The sequence below is a fragment of the Engystomops pustulosus genome, chromosome 1 (assembly GCF_040894005.1).
Source record: "Engystomops pustulosus chromosome 1, aEngPut4.maternal, whole genome shotgun sequence".
Taxonomy (NCBI): domain Eukaryota; kingdom Metazoa; phylum Chordata; class Amphibia; order Anura; family Leptodactylidae; genus Engystomops; species Engystomops pustulosus.
In genome coordinates this window covers 229,402,842-229,423,283 of record NC_092411.1, presented here as the reverse complement: position 1 = coordinate 229,423,283, position 20,442 = coordinate 229,402,842, and the positions used below count along the sequence as shown (strand labels likewise).

Genomic DNA, 20,442 nt, shown 5'->3' with positions numbered 1-20,442 from the left:
AATTTATCCAATAAGGTGAGAAGCCATCCTACTATGTTGCTACTGTCTTACTAACCAACTACTATATCTCTTTCAGTCACCTTCAGGTTCACCCTACCGTTTCAGGAAGTTCAACCAGACTGGATAAACATTCAAATGAGAATGTGTCACACATGTTAAAGTTAAAAATGTTATTGTGATATAAGCAACCTCAATGCCAAAGACACAGGAGAACCTATGGAGCCAAAGAGCATATGCTTTTCTAGACACCTCCCCACCCCCATATTTCATTCAAAGACTGATTCTCTGTGTCAACCTTTCACATGAGCTTACAGGTACCATGCTAATAAAAAGAATATTGTCTGGCTTGTATAATAGTCCAGCCATTCTTTATAAGGGAACAGTAGAATATAATTTAATAAATAAAATAAAATTCTGCTGCTTTAACCCGCCATCAGCCGCCATCAGCCGCCATCTTACATACAAAGTCCAAGGTAAAAATGACTGCAGAGAAGCCTGGAGCCTGGTATGTATCAGACAGACAGAAGGATGACACAGGATGGGTTAGTAAAGTGAGAGTTGAAATTTCATCCAGCTAGTAAGTGTGATAGGACTGTCTAAAAAGAGCATGTTTGTAACTTTGGAGTTTGGGTATTAGTCTGATAGTCCGGGGAATGTCATTTCAGAGAGTTGGTGCAGCTTGTGAGAAATCCTGGAGACGTGCATGAGAGGTTAAAATTAAGGTAGAGATTGATATAATATCATTGGCAGAACGAAAAGCACAGGTTCGTCAATAGACTGAGATGAGTGGAGAGAGATAGGGAGTAGCAGCATTATGTAGAGCTTTGTGGGTGAGGGTTATTATTTTAAACTGTATTCTGAAGGAGACAGGCAGCCAGAGCAGTGATTGGCACACAGTGGAGGCATCTGTGTAGTGTTTGGTCTGAAAGACAAGCCTGGCTGCTGCATTAAGAACGGATTGTAAAGGAGAGAGTTTAGTGAGTGGAAGACCAATTAATAAGGAGTTACAGCAGTCTAGACTAGAGTGAATCAGAGCAACAATTTGTATTTTAAGATTGTAAGAAAAGGGCGGATTATGTTTCTGAGATGCAAGCGGGAAGAGTGAGTAAGAGATTGAATATATGGTGCAAAGGAGAGATCAGAGTCCAGCACAACCCCAAGACAGGGCGCCTGCTGCTTCGGTGTTATAGTGATTCCACAAACTGAGATGGAGAGGTCATGGTTGGGTCGGTTAGCAGATAGTGGAAAGACAAGAAGTTAACATTTTGCATATTACCGTATATACTTGAGTATAAGCCAAGTTTTTCAAGCACAAAAAATGTGCTAAAAATTCCCTAGCGTGGCTTATATTCGAGGTTATGAGAAAAAAACATGATCTACTCAGCTTTCCAAAGCCCCCCACAGGTCCTCTTCTGTCTTCAGCCCCGGCTCTGCCTTTGGCTCCCCGTGAGGTCACGTCGGCATACACTATGATGTCAGCAAGCGGCTGACGTCATGGTATATGCAACGGGACCGGAGCTGAAGACAGACAGACGGACCTTAGATGGAGCGGGAGCTGAAGACAGAAGAGGACCTGTGGGGGGCTTTAGAAAGTTACAGAGTTTTTTGGGGGGTTTTTCAGGCTAGGAAGGGGGCTTCTAGCTATATACTAAGGGTGCAGGCACTGGCTATATACTGGGGGCAGGCACTGGCTATTTACTGTGGGCAGACACTGGCTGTATACTGGGGGGGCAGGCATGTGCTACATATGCAGGGCAGCCACTGGCTATATATACAATGGGGCTATATATACAATGTTGCATCATGTAACCAGGAAAAGATTTATGTGTAAGCACTGAAGAGATCCAGCCCCCTCAGTCACAGCTTATTGTGTCATACAGCCAAACAGTGTATTCCCTTGTGCGCATATGTACTATCTGACAGATGCTGTCATGTTTATCTTCAGTACTTAAGCATACATCAAGCCTTCCCATTCATGGGATGCAAGGACATTGTGACTTAAACCACACTTCCATTGAAATGAACCCATTCCTTTGCCCTTTCCCTTTACTGGGTAGATTAACCTTTATGCTTTAAAGCACAAAAACACTTTTCAAACGAGATCACCTGACTCGTTCAGGATAGCCATCAGGGAAGGGGGGAATACTGTGACTCCGGTTATGGGCCTAGCCAGAAGAAGGGCCCTGCAGATAACTGTGCAGTAGTAAAAGCTAGGGAGAAACTGAAATCATTATCACTCCTCTGTAATATAGTGGCCTAGCTATAGGGATCCTAAACATTACAGTTATATCCAGGCCATAACCAAAGCCCCCTCTGACAAGACTTTCATTTCTTTTGATGTCTAGCAGTGTAAGTTACATAAATCTGTACTGAGATTTCTGATTCACTGGCTGTCCAACATGCATCCCTCCCATGTCCCTCCCATGTCAATAAGCTAGCATTTGCGATTATTTCACATAATAAATACTGATAATTATCCCCCATAGTAAACGTTTGTATAAAAGGGATTGCTTAACTATAAGGGAGATATTACTCCATTTCCTCTTCATCAGAGAAGACGTCACTAGATACAATCATACTATAATCACTTATCAAAGTGTTTGAGATGTCATGTCTTGCAGAGATATTAGAAGAGGCTAGGTAGGGCGTTTAGGCTGAACCTTTGCTGTGTACCATGGTCTGGGAATCTTTATTTAATTACCTGCTAAGTTTTATGTCTAATTACACAACATGCTCTTCCCTTACACTTCAAGTTCGAGATTTAGAAACTCGGCTTTGTAATAATATTTCATGCAATGTTCTTTTATTTAATGGTCTAAATCCATTGCGAAATGAAAGTCAATGTATTCTGAAAATAGAGAATTTTCTATTTCACAAAACCTTGACTCTATCACTTAAAGCCCTCGTGAAACATCCAGACATTAAGAGGAGCCCTAGAGACAATGCCTCAGGGAGAATATTTGTCCTGTTTCTATTACAGCAGATTTATCAGAGCTCAAAAGAACTCTGCTCTTTTATAAGGGCCATGTTAGTTATCTAAGTAACATACATTTTATTTTTTAAATTATACAGGCGGTCCCCTACTTAAGAACACCCGACTTACAGACGACCCCTAGTTACAAACGGACCTCTGGATGTTGGTTATAACTGTACAATAATCAGCTATAACATTTATCACAGGTGTCTGTAATGAAGCTTTATTATTAATCCTGGTTCTTATGACAACCCAACATTTTTAAAATCCAATTGTCACAGAGACCGAAAATTTTTTTGATTGGGGCTACAATTATAAAATATACATACAAATTCAACTTAAGAACAAACCTACAGAACCTATCTTGTATGTAACATGGGGACTGACTGTAATAGGTTGCACAATATATCTAAAGTTTGAGACTAACTAAACTACTGTTGATAGAGGGAAAACAAAATTAAGAAACAGGATGTGTGGGTATTGGGGCATCATTGAAATCAGGGTGGGAGGGATTAAGGGAAAAGAGATAAATGACTAAAGAGGGGTTATCTGCAAAGCACCGAGAGGTAATAGCCTTAGCTAAAGATTGATTTTATAGACAAAGCATCCCCATATAATGCTTCAGCAAACACATCTCCTGTGTGGCATTGGCAAGTGTAATCTAATTTGTTGAGTAGATTCCTGGGGATAAATTTCCTTTAACATTTCCTTCAAAGACATGGTCATAACTACCACTGAAGCAGTTGCAGAAGCTTCTATGAGGCCCAAAGGGCCAGGGGAGTCCATTGGCTCAGACTGGATGGTACACAATGCACTGTTTTCTTCAAAGTCCATTTCTTCTGGTATAAGCAATTGTTGCACATTGTACAGCATAATGGGGCACATTTACTAAAGGCTTTGCACCAGTTTTCTGAAGGACTTTGCACCAGAGATGTGTCATTCGCGACCGTTTTGTGGCGCAGCTGTACTAGCCTCCATTCAACACAAATTAGGGGGAGTCCGGTGCTCAGTCGGACCACGAGCCGTATTTAACATGCAAAGTTTGTCACACACCCTATGTTAAAGAAGCACTACAAAAAAGTTGGTGAACACTGTCGGGCCAGTACAGGGAAGCGACAGATTCATGATTTCTGGTGCACATTCTTAATGAATCGGTCGCACCCAGCATTATACACAGGCAGAGCACTTTTAGTGTAGTTTCCCACATTCTAAGTAAATGTGCCCCAATATGTATATATATCAGTGCACATTGAGAATCGGCAGCTCAGATAAGCAATGTTGGAGAAGAGGGAGGGGACAAAAGAATGGCAGGACTAGGGATCTGTCATCTGTAATTACTGCCATGTACTTCCCCCATGTGGGGAAGTAGCTACTGGGAGAGATTTTTGTAAATATATATATATATATATATATAGACTCACCGGCCACTTTATTAGGTACACCATGCTAGTAACGGGTTGGACCCCCTTTTGCCTTCAGAACTGCCTCAATTCTTCGTGGCATAGATTCAACAAGGTGCTGGAAGCATTCCTCAGAGATTTTGGTTCATATTGACATGATGGCATCACACAGTTGCAGCAGATTTGTCGGCTGCACATCCATGATGCGAATCTCTTGTTCCACCACATCCCAAAGATGCTCTATTGGATTGAGATCTGGTGACTGTGGAGGCCATTTGAGTACAGTGAACTCATTGTCATGTTCAAGAAACCAGTCTGAGATGATTCCAGCTTTATAACATGGCGCATTATCCTGCTGAAAGTAGATATTGGGTACATTGTGGTCATAAAGGGATGGACATGGTCAGCAACAATACTCAGGTAGGCTGTGGCGTTGCAACGATGCTCAATTGGTACCAAGGGGCCCAAATAGTCCCAAGAAAATATTTCCCACACCATGACACCACCACCACCAGCCTGAACCGTTGATACAAGGCAGGATGGATCCATGCTTTCATGTGGTTGACGCCAAATTTTGACCCTACCATCCGAATGTCGCAGAAGAAATCAACGTTTTTCCAATCTTCTACTGTCCAATTTTGATGAGCTTGTGCAAATTGTAGCCTCAGTTTCCTGTTCTTAGCTGAAATGAGTGGCACCCGGTGTGGTCTTCTGCTGCTGTAGCCCATCTGCCTAAAAGTTCGACGTACTGTGCGTTCAGAGATGCTCTTCTGCCTACCTTGGTTGTAACGGGTGGCGATTTGAGTCACTGTTGCCTTTCAATCAGCTCGAACCAGTCTGCCCATTCTCCTCTGACCTCTGGCATCAACAAGGCATTTCCGCCCACAGAACTGCCGCTCACTGGATGTTTTTTCTTTTTCAGACCATTCTCTGTAAACCCTAGAGATGGTTGTGCGTGAAAATCCCAGTAGATCAGCAGTTTCTGAAATACTCAGACCAGCCCTTCTGGCACCGACAACCATGCCACGTTCAAAGGCACTCAAATCACCTTTCTTCCCCATACTGATGCTTGGTTTGAACTGCAGGAGATTGTCTTGACCATGTCTACATGCCTAAATGCACTGAGTTGCCGCCATGTGATTGGCTGATTAGAAATTAAGTGTTAACGAGCAGTTGGACAGGTGTACCTAATAAAGTGGCCGGTGAGTGTATATATATATATGCATAAATTTGTGTGCATAAGTGTATAAAGGTATTTGTATATTTTCTGAAGGGGTAGGGGGACGCCCTGCCTCTTGTAAACAGGAAGAATAATCCTCCATACTTTTCGCCTTTCCTTGTGCAATCTCATGGCTTTGCAATTTATTGAATACATGATTTGTTTTTACCCTTGGCTGCACAGGGTCAATGTCTCTGGTATTGCTCTATCGGAAGCAAATTTATAAGGCTTCCTGTCATTAGTTTCCACAGAAATGGCAAATGGAACCTAGGGGAAAGAGCAGTTACTCAGCTGTGATGGCTCCTGAAGAAATCCTGCTACACCTCACTGTTTTCTATCTGGAATATGACTTCAAGTCCATGTTGTTTGAATACAGAATTCTGGGTCATAAAATATACATATTTATTCTGTTTCCTTTAGCTGAAACATAATGGACTCGTCTGAAATGGAGCATTGGGGCATAAGCTTGACCTAAGGTCCATTTCCATTCTATGAGACTTCCGAAATCTCAAAGCCAAATAAAAGTACATTATGATCACTGGGGGTCCCAGCGCTTAGACTGTCAGTGAACAGACAAGTATCCCCTACAATGTATCCTCATCTCAACTCCTAACTGAAGCCTGTCATTAAATTTTACCCCATAAAACTAGCAGCCCCCTCAGGTAGGGTATGACATATTCTTTCTAAAATTCTCTCTTTTATGTGAAATCTCACCTGTTTACCTATTAAATCTTTTTAAATTAAAGATACATAAGAGGCATCTGAAGTAACCCCCCCCCCCCTTGGCCTCTGAACTTGACTCATCTCAGGCAAAATCGGACTCTTCTCTGCACATTTCCACATGAGTTTCTAGAAGATTCTAGAAGGTAAACGTTTGAGATTCACTTAATAGAGGGAATTCTAGAAAAGTCATTTCATAACATACTTGTGGGGACTAGTAGTCTAGTGGGGTATAATCTCAGTGCCTTTAAGTTTTCCATCAAAGAAAAACACTAAACTACAATGCAATGGAAAATAGTTCCTATGAATTCAGTAAGTGCTTTGTCCCAGATACATGACAAGCATTGTATGTGGCTGTTCTGTGTGCAGGAAACAGCACCCATGGGACATGACACTGGACCCCTGCGCCTCTTCCTATGAACCGTGGACCTGGTGTGGGAATTTTTTCTATGTGTTAACATAGCAACAAGAGTGAAACTGTCAGATTCTCAGCTTACCCTGGAGTTATCCTTTAATTACACCAGTTGAGTCTCCCACAGTACATTGTCTTTATATATTCCCTTTCAAACATATTGATAGCGAACATTATGTCACTGTCAGTGCAGAGTAATAAGATGCAGTGTGAATGTGAGGGAAGTAGAGAATGGGATTAATATCCACAGGTTTCAATGTGTCTTTTATGCTTCCTTCCCTTGACTTTTGCCCCATGCGGCGTGACCTCTCTTCTTAGCACATTTATTCAGGCATCTGATCCCTTCTTCTTGCCATCTGCCTTTTTATTTGCCTCATGTGAGCAGTGATTTCTATTAGCAGCGATATTAAGAGCTTGTATCCATAAAACTCAACAGCACGTAGCGTACAGTATATGGCAGATACATACGTGCTGAGATCTTATCTACTCTCCGCGTGCACTTCAAAGCCCAGAAATTTTTCTAAGACCTCAGTAATGTAAATCATCAACCCGTAAACCAGCTAGAATAACCCCATGACAGTCTATCATATCTTCTGTGCCCAACATAATGACACCAGACTGTGGGCTATGCTTCAGAGAGACATCATTTTACACAAGCTACCTCACATCCATATTAAGTGTGTGAAAGGCAAAGTACAGGACTGAATAAGGATATTGTTACTTGGAACACAATAGAATGTGATTTAATAGAGAACAGAAGGCAGGTGTATTATGCGGGAAGGCTGTAAAATAAAAGAGAACTCTCTCTTAAATATAGACTGGCTGTCAGTCCTGGGTGATATTCATTTGGCTTAGCACAATAGTGATAGTTAGAGCTGCCAATCGCTGGCAAATCTACTCATTTATTATTAAAGAGCAATTAATTGTAACTTTAGGAAACACAACAACTGCTTGTGTGTAATGTACAGAACAAGTATCATGACCATGGCAATGAGTGTAATCTGTAAGATCATATATAGCCCCATACATACCCAATACTAGCTCTATGGTTACAATGATACATAGATTTGTTTCTTCCAGTATTGTGTACGTGAGACTGAACTGTGATTTTCATTGCCAGCAGTCACTTGTACTTCACTTAACAAATGACTTTGTCATGTCTGTTATATGTCACTCTACAAGATCAATGAGATTAGTGCAAATCTCCCATCCAAGCCAAATGCTTGCAGATCAGTTATACAACAGCTACTTCCAAACACTTCCCAGGAATATTAGTGACAGAGACATCATTTCCACAGCTCTGGACCACAACTGCTGTATGACAACCTTCACATGATCAATGCTTCCTTATCTACAACTAGGAGTCATCATATATTCTAGCAAGGGGCCATTTATCAATTGCAGGTTCCCGCCATCAATAATGTGAACATTTGGTGAATCCTGACATTTTAACGCTTCATTTACAATTCACACGTATACATCCACCATGATCTTGTATCTAGTCGGAACCATATTTTATTATAAGGACAGGCAGCAATGACAATGGCATAGTAAATTGTACCTACAAGCGTGCATAATGTCCACATTAGTGGCCCTGTCAATGAATGGAATAATGTCTATTTTAAGAGACTTGAGCCGTTCTGCATTATAAGTTACTGAAGGAAGAGGTTGTGTAGGATTGGAGTGGGGAGGAGGGATTTACTTTTGTTAAACAGCGCCACTCTTGTATATAGGTTATGGCTGGTATTGCAGGTCTTCCCTCTTCACTTGAATAGAACTAAATTACACTACCAATTGTTGTTGCAGATTTCCTACAACCCCCTTTAACTTGTACATTAGTACACAAGTGGGTGACACACTGTTTGCAGCTGTTGTACTGTACAAAAAAAAAAAAATCACAGCACTTTTGCTCTTATTGTAAGTCCCCGTCAAAAATATCATTATCACCGTGATCCACAGATTCAAAAATCGTATTGGATATTACAATGCTGCCAACTTGATTGATGCATCCAGAGAGTATTCAAAGATTATAAAGCAACAATATGTGTTTTATGACTTTGCTACTCCAGTCATCCAGCTTATCCTCTGTATCTGCAGATGGTAACATTGTATTATATACATGTAAACATATAGCAATATCTCTCCCTAAACAATGCAAACCCTAAAGAGTAAATGCACTCAGCTCTGCTGCATCTGTTGGGTCCTGGCTCTGTCTCTAATCCATATCTTTGCAGTAGAAGATTTCCTATTTGTGTTGAAACTTTTCACTTGTAGAAAGTTTGCAGGTGCAGAGCACAGAGCTGCCAGGGGGAAGGAGAAGTGTGAGGCTGGAGCCCTGCAAGGGGCACACACAATGCCAGTCTCACCAGCACAGCCATGCCATGGACTACCAGCACGTCCATCATACTGCCATGTCTGTGCCACTGCACAGGTAGGTGGGTGCAGTCACCAAAACACACACTACATGTTACCTGCTCTGCAGGAAATCTTCAGGGTCTTCAGATCTTTAGAGTAATCCAAGAAATCCACAAACACAAACAAGAAATCCCAAGACTTGAGTAAAAAGCATAAACCTCCAAGTAGCGATATCCAGAGCAGAGTGTGATGTAGTTACATCCCCAGAGACAGAAGGCGGCGGACGGGGGAGATCTCCTGCCCGGGCAGAGGATGCAGCAGGCGCGGGGCCAGAGTTCAGCACCAGCTCAAGAGTGGACAGAGCTCCTCGCACAGCGCAGGAGAAGCCCGGCCACGCCCCTGCCCCCGCCCCCGTGTGCACGTCACTCCATCTGCTCCCTCACTGCCAGCCAGAGCGGGAATACAGTGACTGACATGGGAGAACTGGAGGATGAGCTCCACTCACTCATGTACAGGCTGAAGCCCCTGCCAGCCAGAGCGGGAATACAGTGACTGACAGGGAGACCAGGAGGATGAGCTCCACTCACTCATGTATAGGCTGCTGTGATACCCCTGCCAGCCATCCCGGGAATACAGTGACTGACAGGGAAGGCTGGAGACACTGAGCTCCACTCACTCATGTACAGGCTGAAGCCCCTGCCAGCCAGCCCGGGAATACAGTGACTGACAGGGAAGGCTGGAGACACTGAGCTCCACTCACTCATGTACAGGCTGCTGTGATACCCCTGCCAGCCAGAGCGGGAATACAGTGACTGACAGGGGAGGCTGGAGACACTGAGCTCCACTCACTCATGTACAGGCTGAAGCCCCTGCCAGCCAGAGCGGGAATACAGTGACTGACGGGGAGAACAGGATACTAAGCTCCACTCACTCATGTACAGGCTGAAGCCCCTGCCAGCCAGCCCGGGAATACAGTGACTGACAGGGAGAACAGGATGTTGAGCTCCACTCACTCATGTACAGGCTGAAGCCCCTGCCAGCCAGCCCGGGAATACAGTGACTGACAAGGAGAACTGGAGGATGAGCTCCACTCACTCATGTACAGGCTGCTGTGATACCCCTGCCAGCCAGCCCGGGAATACAGTGACTGACAGGGGAGGCTAGAGACACTGAGCTCCACTCACTCATGTACAGGCTGAAGCCCCTGCCAGCCAGAGCGGGAATACAGTGACTGACGGCGAGAACAGGATACTAAGCTCCACTCACTCATGTACAGGCTGAAGCCCCTGCCAGCCAGCCCCGGAATACAGTGACTGACAGGGAGAACAGGATGCTGAGCTCCACTCACTCATGTACAGGCTGAAGCCCCTGCCAGCCAGCCCGGGAATACAGTGACTGACAAGGAGAACTGGAGCATGAGCTCCACTCACTCATGTACAGGCTGCTGTGATACCCCTGCCAGCCAGCCCGGGAATCCAGAGACTGACAGGGAAGGCTGGAGACACTGAGCTCCACTCACTCATGTAGAGGCTGCTGTGATACCCCTGCCAGCCAGCCCGGGAATACAGTGACTGACAGGGGATGCTGGAGACACTGAGCTCCACTCACTCATGTACAGGCTGAAGCCCCTGCCAGCCACAGCGGGAATACAGTGACTGACGGGGAGAACAGGATACTGAGCTCCACTCACTCATGTACAGGCTGCTGTGATACCCCTGCCAGCCAGCCCGGGAATACAGTGACTGACGGGGAGAACAGGATACTGAGCTCCACTCACTCATGTACAGGCTGCTGTGATACCCCTGCCAGCCAGCCCGGGAATACAGTGACTGACAAGGAGAACTGGAGGATGAGCTCCACTCACTCATGTACAGGCTGCTGTGATACCCCTGCCAGCCAGCCCCGGAATACAGTGACTGACGGGGAGAACAGGATACTGAGCTCCACTCACTCATGTACAGGCTGCTGTGATACCCCTGCCAGCCAGCCCGGGAATACAGTGACTGACAAGGAGAACTGGAGGATGAGCTCCACTCACTCATGTACAGGCTGCTGTGATACCCCTGCCAGCCAGCCCGGGAAACCAGTGACTGACAGGGAAGGCTGGAGACACTGAGCTCCACTCACTCATGTACAGGCTGCTGTGATACCCCTGCCAGCCAGCCCGGGCATACAGTGACTGACAGGGGAGGCTGGAGACACTGAGCTCCACTCACTCATGTACAGGCTGAAGCCCCTGCCAGCCACAGCGGGAATACAGTGACTGACGGGGAGAACAGGACACTGAGCTCCACTCACTCATGTACAGGCTGCTGTGATACCCCTGTCAGCCAGCCCGGAAATACAGTGACTGACAAGGGAGGCTGGAGACACTGAGCTCCACTCACTCATGTACAGGCTGAAGCCCCTGCCAGCCACAGCGGGAATACAATGACTAACAGGGAGAACAGGATACTGAGCTCCACTCACTCGTGTACAGGCTGCTGTGATACCCCTGCCAGCCAGAGCGGGAATACAGTGACTGACAGGGAGAACAGTATACTGAGCTCCACTCACTCATGTACAGGCTGAAGCCCTTGCCAGCCAGAGCGGGAGTACGGTGACTGACAGGGAGAACAGGAGGATGAGCTCCACTCACTCATGCACAGGCTGCTGTGATACCCCTGCCAGCCAGAGCGGGAATACAGTGACTGACAGGGTAAAAGGAGACACTGAGCTCTACTCACTCATGTACAGGCTGCTGTAAAGCCTCCAGTAAGTTAAAGTGGGAAAACTTTGAATGATAAGAGGAAATGGAAGACAATTAGCTCTTTCATATACTTTACAAACTATTGTGAAGTCCCCGGCCAGTGGGAATACTGATGGGGTGTTGGTCTGCGGAGACAGAGCTCCCCTCACACTCCACTCCTCTCATCTGAACAGCAAAAATCCAACTCTTGTGTAAGCCACTCCTGCTCTTCATAGAGTGCCCACTACCGCTAACAATAGCACTGCTTTCCTACCCACCCCTGCTCCTCATAGAGAGTCAGCTCAGAATAGCACTGCTGTCCTACCCACCCCTGCTCCTCGTAGAGTGCCAGCTCACAATATCAGAATAGCACTGTTGTCCTACCCACTCCTGCTCCTCATAGAGTGCCAGCTCAGAATAGCACTGCTGTTCTACCCACTCCTGCTCCTCATAGATTGCCAGCTCAGAATAGCACTGCTGTCATACCCACTCCAGCTCCTCATAGAGTGCCAGCTCAGAATAGCACTGCTGTCCTACCCATCCCTGCTCCTCATAGAGTGCCAGCTCACAATGGCACTGCTGTCCTACCCACTCCTGGTCCTCATAGAGTGGCAGCTAACAATGGCACTGCTGTCCTACCCACCCCTGCTCCTCATAGAGTGCCAGCTCAGAATAGCACTGCTGTCCCACCCACTGCTGCTCTTCATAGAGTGCCAGCTCACAATAGCACTGCTGTCCTACCCACTCCTGCTCCTCATAGAGTGCCAGCTCAGAATAGCACTGCTGTCCTACGCATCCCTGCTCCTCAAAGAGTGCCAGCTAACAATGGCACTGCTGTCCTACCCACTCCTGGTCCTCATAGAGTGTCAGCTCAGAATAGCACTGTTGTCCTACCCACTCCTGCTCCTCATAGAGTGCCAGCTCAGAATAGCACTGCTGTTCTACCCACTCCTGCTCCTCATAGAGTGCCAGCTCACAATAGCACTGCTGTCATACCCACTCCAGCTCCTCATAGAGTGCCAGCTCACAATAGCACTGCTGTCCTACCCACTCCTGCTCCTCATAGAGTGCCAGCTCCCAATAGCACTGCTGTCCTACCCACTCCTGCTCCGCATAGAGTGGCAGCTAACAATGGCACTGCTGTCCTACCCACCCCTGCTCCTCATAGAGTGCCAGCTCAGAATAGCACTGCTGTCCCACCCACTGCTGCTCTTCATAGAGTGCCAGCTCACAATAGCACTGCTGTCCTACCCACTCCTGCTCCACATAGAGTGCCAGCTCACAATAGCACTGCTGTCCTACCCACTCCTGCTCCTCATAGAGTGCCAGCTCACAATAGTCTCATAAAGTTGTGCTTGCCAGAGCCAGGGCCCGCTGTTTTTATATACAATATGAAAGATATAGCCAAAAGAATAGACTTGGTGACAGTGAAACGTTATTAAAAGATCATCAGAAATCAGGGGCGTGGTCATCGGACAACCCGACGGATTTGGAAACACCGCAGAATTTAAAAAACAAAATGTGTCGTAAGATCAAGCACTCACATGCACCAGGAACAAGAAGGTGAACTCCTCGGCGCGGAAGCGACACCTGTAGGAAATTGGACGCACGACCTTAGTGAATTGCGCCGGACCCGAATCATCGTTGGACAAAGCACCGCAGGATTGTGAAAGGACCGGGTAAGCAAATGTGCCCAATTATGTGCATCAGAGGTGATGTTTTCTGTGTATTGCAACAATAATCATTGTGTAATATGCTCTTTTCTATATTGAATGACCCTTAGAAAATTTTACCTCTGAGCTCATTTACATCATCATTCATTTGTGTCTTCTAGGCTACCCAAGGCTGCTTGCACCTCATTAAATCCTCCTGGTTACTGACACTAAGTATATTCCACAATCATGCTGATCAGTTCTAGTCCCTGTACTTGTTAATGTCTTGCAGGCAAATTGAGGCACCTTCTCCTAAGTTATACCTCAGGGCTACTAACACTTCTCCTGCAATTAGCTTAGCTGGTCAAAGATGGCTGACAATTAAACCTGGTCCCACTAGTGTAAATCCTATAGAGGCACAAGAAAGTGAAGTGACTCAAACAATATACATTCAACACCCCTGCCAAAGTATAGGCAAGAGGGTAGTTGAGAATATGACCCTCTACCTGTCAGGATGCATCTAATGAGTCAACTCATCCAAGGGATAATGTTCATAGCAGCTGTAGATTCTGCCTGGACAGGAAATAGTTAAGTGGGTGTAAGTTATTGACCAATGATGTTGCTGCATTTTAAACTGGAGTGTGATTGGAGAGGTGCTACCACCTGACAGGGGGAATATAAAACCCCTGGGCAGGGAGGAGCATAGCCTCTTTTACCAACAGCTCTCTTGAAGAGCACAAGGTCTTAGCACATGCTCTCGGCACATGGACTTAGTGAAGAGAGAGACAGTATTTAGTAAACCTTCAGTACTGACGCTTAACCTAATCCCAGGATCAGAGTCAGGAGACTCAATCCCAGAGCTGCAGCTTCCATAGCTTGGACACAGCTCCATCGCAGCCTGCAGCTACTACCAGGCTGGTGAACTATTCCTGAGGACCACTCCAGTAAGCTTAATCTGCTGGGAGACCGTTTAGGCCAGTTGCCTGCTGATGTTCAATAATGAACCGTGAGTTGATTTGCACTACGTTGCCTCCGTCTGATTCCTGGATATGGCTGTCAACACCACGGGCTCCCCATCCATTACCCAGGGACTCATCCTACAGACACTTAGGGGTTGCCCCAGGGTGAACTGGTACATCAGCTTCTCCCTCCATATTTCTTGCATACACCTCCTGCTGGAGACCTGCCAGGCTGTAGCACAAGCCCTCTGGTCCCCATACCAAGCACTGTGACATCAGCATTGTCCTAGGCCGCAATAGCCAGCCACTTCGGTATTCTGTGCCCCGGTTGGGGATGTTGCAGATATGTTACAGATAAAAAAGAAACCTTAGCATCCTGGGAAGAATACTGTACAGACAACAAAATAAATACTCTCTTTTCCCTCCAAAATGGACCTCTTAACTATATTCCAGATTTGAAACCCTCCTAGTTTATCCAGCTGGAATCATTTTTGGATTTGGTAGAAAATGTCGAAGTTTTTCGAAGTCTTTCACTTCCTCAAAAAATTTCATTTTGGCCCCACCATTTTCCACTCTTTGAAAGCTTCCTAAAATAGGATAGTAAGCTTAAAGGATGAATCTCAGCAGCCAACATGGAGGTAGACTGCATACTGGTTTGGTAACGGTTTTATATTTACATTGGATCGGGTGTTTCCTTCGTATAGCAGCAATAATCATTGGGTAATATGCAACTATCTATGCTCAATGCGCAATATGACCCTAAGAAAAATGTGCCTCGGAGCTCAAATGCATCATCATTTTGTGTCTTTAGGCTAGCTAAGGCTGATTGCCTCCTAATTATGGAAACGAAGTATATCCCAAACTCTGACAGACTAGTTTTCTCCAGTGCCTACTTGATAATGTCTTGGAGCAGCTTGTCCCTAAGTTATTCCTCCTGCCTACTGACACTAAGTATATCTCTGCAGCTGTCTCACACTTTCACCCTCGTAATTAGTATTGCTGGTCCATGCTTTTCTCATTTATACTCCTTGGTTTTTTTTTCCAACGAGTTTTGCTAGTCTATTTAATAATAAGGAGCTGACAAATTCATTAGGAAGGGGCAATGTGATGTGGATCCATTGTACTATTACACAAAAGTCCTGCCTGGCTCAGACCTGCCTCCTCTATAGCCAATCTCGGCAGGGATGAGTGACACACAAGGCTTAGGCTGAAGTTGTCTGCTTCTTAGCACTGAGAAATTCCTCCTCCTAATCAGCTCTGTATTAAAGCGATTGTGATTAACCCCTGCAGTGCCAGAACAACGAAACTAAGCAACTAACTGACTGCAGGGTGGAGCCTTAACTTTTTCATCTTCCCAAAGCAGTTTGGCGCGACTCAGTATTTCAGTGTTGGACCTGGTTTAGCTTTAAAGGGGTATTGTCGTCTGGGCATTCACATTCTGTTTCATTAATTTGCCATATATAAACATTTCTTCAATTAGATGTTATTAAAAAAATTTTCCTGAATGAAGATAATTTCTCATAAATGTAGTCATATGGTCCCTTAAAAACAAGACTGACTCCTTGGATACAGCCACCTCTGCTGGAGAGATTGCACAAAGAAACAAAAGGTTTTTGTATGTGTAATGTATGAGAGATACTGCAGGTACCACAGCTGTCCTGTGGTAATGATCGCTGAATCCTGGTGGTCAGACAGGATTCAATAGCGCATGTCTGCGCCACTGCGCCACTGCTGCAAAAATCTGAGGTGGTTGTATCCAAGGGAGCCATCTCGTTTCTAAGGGACAACATGACTACATTTCTGAGAAATTATCTTCACACAGGAACATCCAATTGAAGAAATGTTTACATATGGCAAACAAATTAAATTAAATGTAAATGCCCAGATGGGAATACCCCTGCAATGACCCAAGTTTAAAAAGCCCCACATTTTTTTCACAATAAACTCCACTCCCCTGCTGGCATAGAAAAAAAATTTGGAAGGGGTCGCTCAAGGGTTTTTCTAAAGAAAAAGTTGACAAAAACCAACAGATTTATAAGCGAGATTTATCACCATCCACGATAAATGAAACTAGCCCAAAAGCCCTAAAAAGAGGGGGAAAAAAGAGAGGCAGGAGTTTCCGAACTAAAGATAAATGATCCTCTTTAGAGGAAATCTTCAATCTCTTTAGCATAATTCTAAATTTTGATTTTAGAAGGAGGGAGACCATGGATGACAAATATAAGAAGATTACCACAGTCACAGTGCCTGGATGTATGACTAAGTGTCCCTGGTCTATCACGCTTGATTTTGATTTCCTTTAAGTCACCTTGTCCACTGCTGGTAAAAGCAGGCACTTACAAGCATCATCAGGGCTGCAGATGATGGACAACACACACACACAGTCTGCTGTAAGTGCAGTTTGCCTCACTATTAAATGTGCCCCATTGAGGTCCCCACACATTCTCCAAGACACTCCTCTCTTCTGAACAGCAAGAATACAACTGTTGTCTAAGCCACTGCTGCTCTAAGAATGCCATCTCAGAATAGCACTTCTGTCCTACCCACTCCTGCTCTTCACAAGGATTCATATACAGTTGTCTTACCAAGAGATCCTACAGAGGATGGCAATAGAGAGTTGTATTACCCAGTGTTGTTACTCTAGAGGGAATACTATCCTCCATGCCATAAAATCAATCAAGGCAACAATACAATGGAATCATGGATGATTCTATCCTTTCTGAAACAGCGTTTTTCCCTCAATAAAAATTATAATAAAGAAAACTAAGTGGCCAACTGATATGGAATAATTTAGAATGAAGCTGAAGTAAAAAAAAACACATACCAACAGTGCAAGAACTGCACATATAAATATCTACCTGAAATGAATATACATCAGTCATCAATCAGACATTATTTGCGATCTGTCACTGCATTTGGCATTTGGAGCTCATCTTCACATTGGGGGTCATTTACTAAGGGCCCGATTCGCGTTTTCCCGACGTGTTACCCGAATATTTCAGATTTGCGCAGATTTTTCCTGAATTGCCCCAGGATTTTGGCGCAAGCGATCGGATTGTGGCGCATCGGCGCCAGCATGCACGTGATGGAAATCGGGAGGTGTGGCCATTAAAAAACCCGATGGATTCGGAAAAAACGCTGCATTTTTTTAAACGCGCTTACCTTCTCATGCGATAGGACGGTGAACTTCAGTGCATTCCGCTGGTCTTCAGTGCAGCAGCGACACCTGGTGGACGTCGGAGGAACTGCCTTAGTGAATCCCGGCCGGACCCGAATCCACCACAGAAAACGCACCGCTGGATCGCGAATGGACCGGGTAAGTAAATCTGCCCCATTGTGTCCCATGAAAAATGACACAATCACTTACAGGATAATATCCACTTGATGACAATACTATGCTCCTAAATAATATATACCCCTAGCAACTGACCACACAGTGCACCCTACTTAAATTAAATAATACAGTGTGCCAGAACCCTCCCTGAATTAATAAGATACAGCTAATTAATTACATAATATACAATGCCCCCCTGAATGATATACTGCAACTCCATTAATTGATTGTTATATATGGTACCCCTATCTACAGTACCCCCTTAATTTAATATATATTAATCATATCAATAATTTAATTTACATACAGAATCTTTTGATTGATATACTGCACTCACTATTTAAACTTTGTACAGCACTAGCATCATATAATATAGCACCAGGACCTGCCTATTAATATGGAACATCAGCAATCTCCCAATCTTTTATTCTGAGCACAGAACCCCCTTAGTAATTCTTATATCACACCTTATGCCCAAAGGGTTTTATTTTTCATTAAAATAAGTTTGATTAATTTGCCTACTCTATGCTTTGTACACCCATTCCCCAAACAGAACTATTTACTTCTAGTGGTAATGCACACCTAGTTAAGAATAGCTCACCTGAAGTACAACTTAAAGGGGTATTCCGGGAATATGAACGTCTGATACAAAAACCCATGATGCTATAAATAAATGAATGTAACAAAACTCAATGTCATTAGTCACAAAAAGGAGCTTAAATAGTTTGATTTTATGATTCACAACATTTTATGGCCTCTCTGAAGTATGTGGAGTTATCACCAAGATGGCCGCCACTGGAAACTACAAGTTCCATGATCCTTTAGTTCTCAGTAACTCCTCCTCCCTCTTATGCTCTGCTCCCAGTGATAATTTAACAGGTTTTCTTGCTCTGTTACCATAGTAATGATGTGTAACTGCCATCACCAAAACACTGGCCATACTGGATGCACTGAACCAACCGACTACAGCCAAACATAGTGGTGATCACATGACCTGTCCAGGCCGGTGCAGGAAATGTGATGTGTCCTGATGTGTCCTGTGTCCTTCTGTCCTGTGTCTGCTCCACAATGGACTGCGCAGAGGAAATCACAGAACTAATTAAAGGGCCGGCAGCATTTTAATTCTTCATTACAGTCTATGTCACCAGAATTTTCTGCTAAGAAGAGCAAAATTTTAAATAACAACTAATTACATATTAGCTTATATTTTAAGGACCCATTTGTATATAAATTATGCTGATTCCTGGAATACCCCTTTAACCTACACTTATACAGTCGCTGTTGCCTTTGGTTGCATTAGACTGGAGTGGCTGGTGTTATGCTAATAGTACATGTTGGAGCACTAAATGTATGATTTATAGCACTAGCCTTCTCATATGGGTCCGTGTGCGATCACACCCTCTTCATCTCCTCAAATTACGACCCTGCTTACAGTTTTGTTACACCGGGACAGCAATAAGGACCATCAAAATCAAACATGATCAACCAGGAACACTTAATCATAGATGCCGACTACCCCACATAATTTTAAAAGTTAGGTTCTTTAAAAAGAACTATTTTAGTCACAGTGCCAGGATCTATAAGTAAGTTTTCCTAGTTTATCATGCTAGAATTTGATGCTGCATTTCCTTTAAGAAACACCTGATGTCTAAATAGAACATATGGAGAACTGATTTAATGTTTGGAAAAAGAAAAAATCATTGTATAGAAAACAGAACTATAGTTCTGTTCCGATCATAATCTAATGTGACAGTCCGGAGATTGCATGCTACATCGTTAGCACAACCTGCATTACCGGTGGAGGCAGTGTGTCATTGAATATTTGCATTACAGCACCCACATTCATCAGTAACATTCAGACTCAAGAATAAAGATGTCTTGGTATATAATACTTGTGTGCTCATTTGTGTGCCACGTACACATACTGTTATATAGTATTCTATAAAATATAGTGAAATATTTGGAAGATAGTGGAAATGAAGACAGTGACCCAAATTTAATTAAAAGAGCCAGTTTTTTGCCTCACTTTGCACTGAAAAGAATGTGCAAACCGCTTGCACCAGTTTTGTATCACTGCACTGTGTCCGACAAGACAGAAAAAATGTGCACCTAAAGGGGTATATTACATTTATTCTTGACGTGCACCAAAAAAAAATGGTGCACACTTCCATAGCAGTGCAGGGTGCACCAGTTTAATGAACTCACTGACATCCTATACTTTTATTTTTTTCACAGTAGTAGTGCGGCAAAATGGAACAGGGAGTCTAAGGCACCAGGGGAGGGATCAGCTTCTATATTACCATATGGGTATATCCTATGAGTATTTTCTAAAGATTTAAAGGGTCATGGTAATTTTGCACAACAAAACTACCCATGAGTCCTTTTAGACAATTAATTTAGTACTCTAATTTAGTACTTTAAATTTTCCTTTTCATGCCCACAAAAAAAAACCCCAAATGTATAGATTTACCTCGGTCTGGAGACCTCATTGGAGTCATGTGCGGTGTTCAATCAAACAGACTTGGTACACCCCTACTTAACTGTGCATGTGTCGAAGGGGTATACTACTTTGGCTACATTGAATCAATGCCTAGGAGCAGGGAGCCCCAGAGATGAGTCTGATGCGCCTAATTTGACTCATCTCTAGAGTTAGTATAACATTTTAGTCAAGTATAAAGGTTTTGTTTTT

At 44.1% G+C, this 20,442-nt stretch overlaps 1 protein-coding gene across 2 annotated transcripts in view; it reads right to left on the bottom strand.

The window, feature by feature from the left end:
• The window catches only part of FSTL5 (follistatin like 5), a 335,086-nt gene extending 325,611 nt beyond the window's left edge, over positions 1-9,475 (bottom strand). For both annotated transcript variants that reach the window (XM_072120407.1, XM_072120416.1), the window contains exon 1: positions 9,197-9,475. The gene's annotated coding sequence lies outside the window, so the exon portion shown is untranslated. The remainder of the gene's footprint in view (positions 1-9,196) is intronic.
• Positions 9,476-20,442: the final 10,967 nt, after the last annotated feature.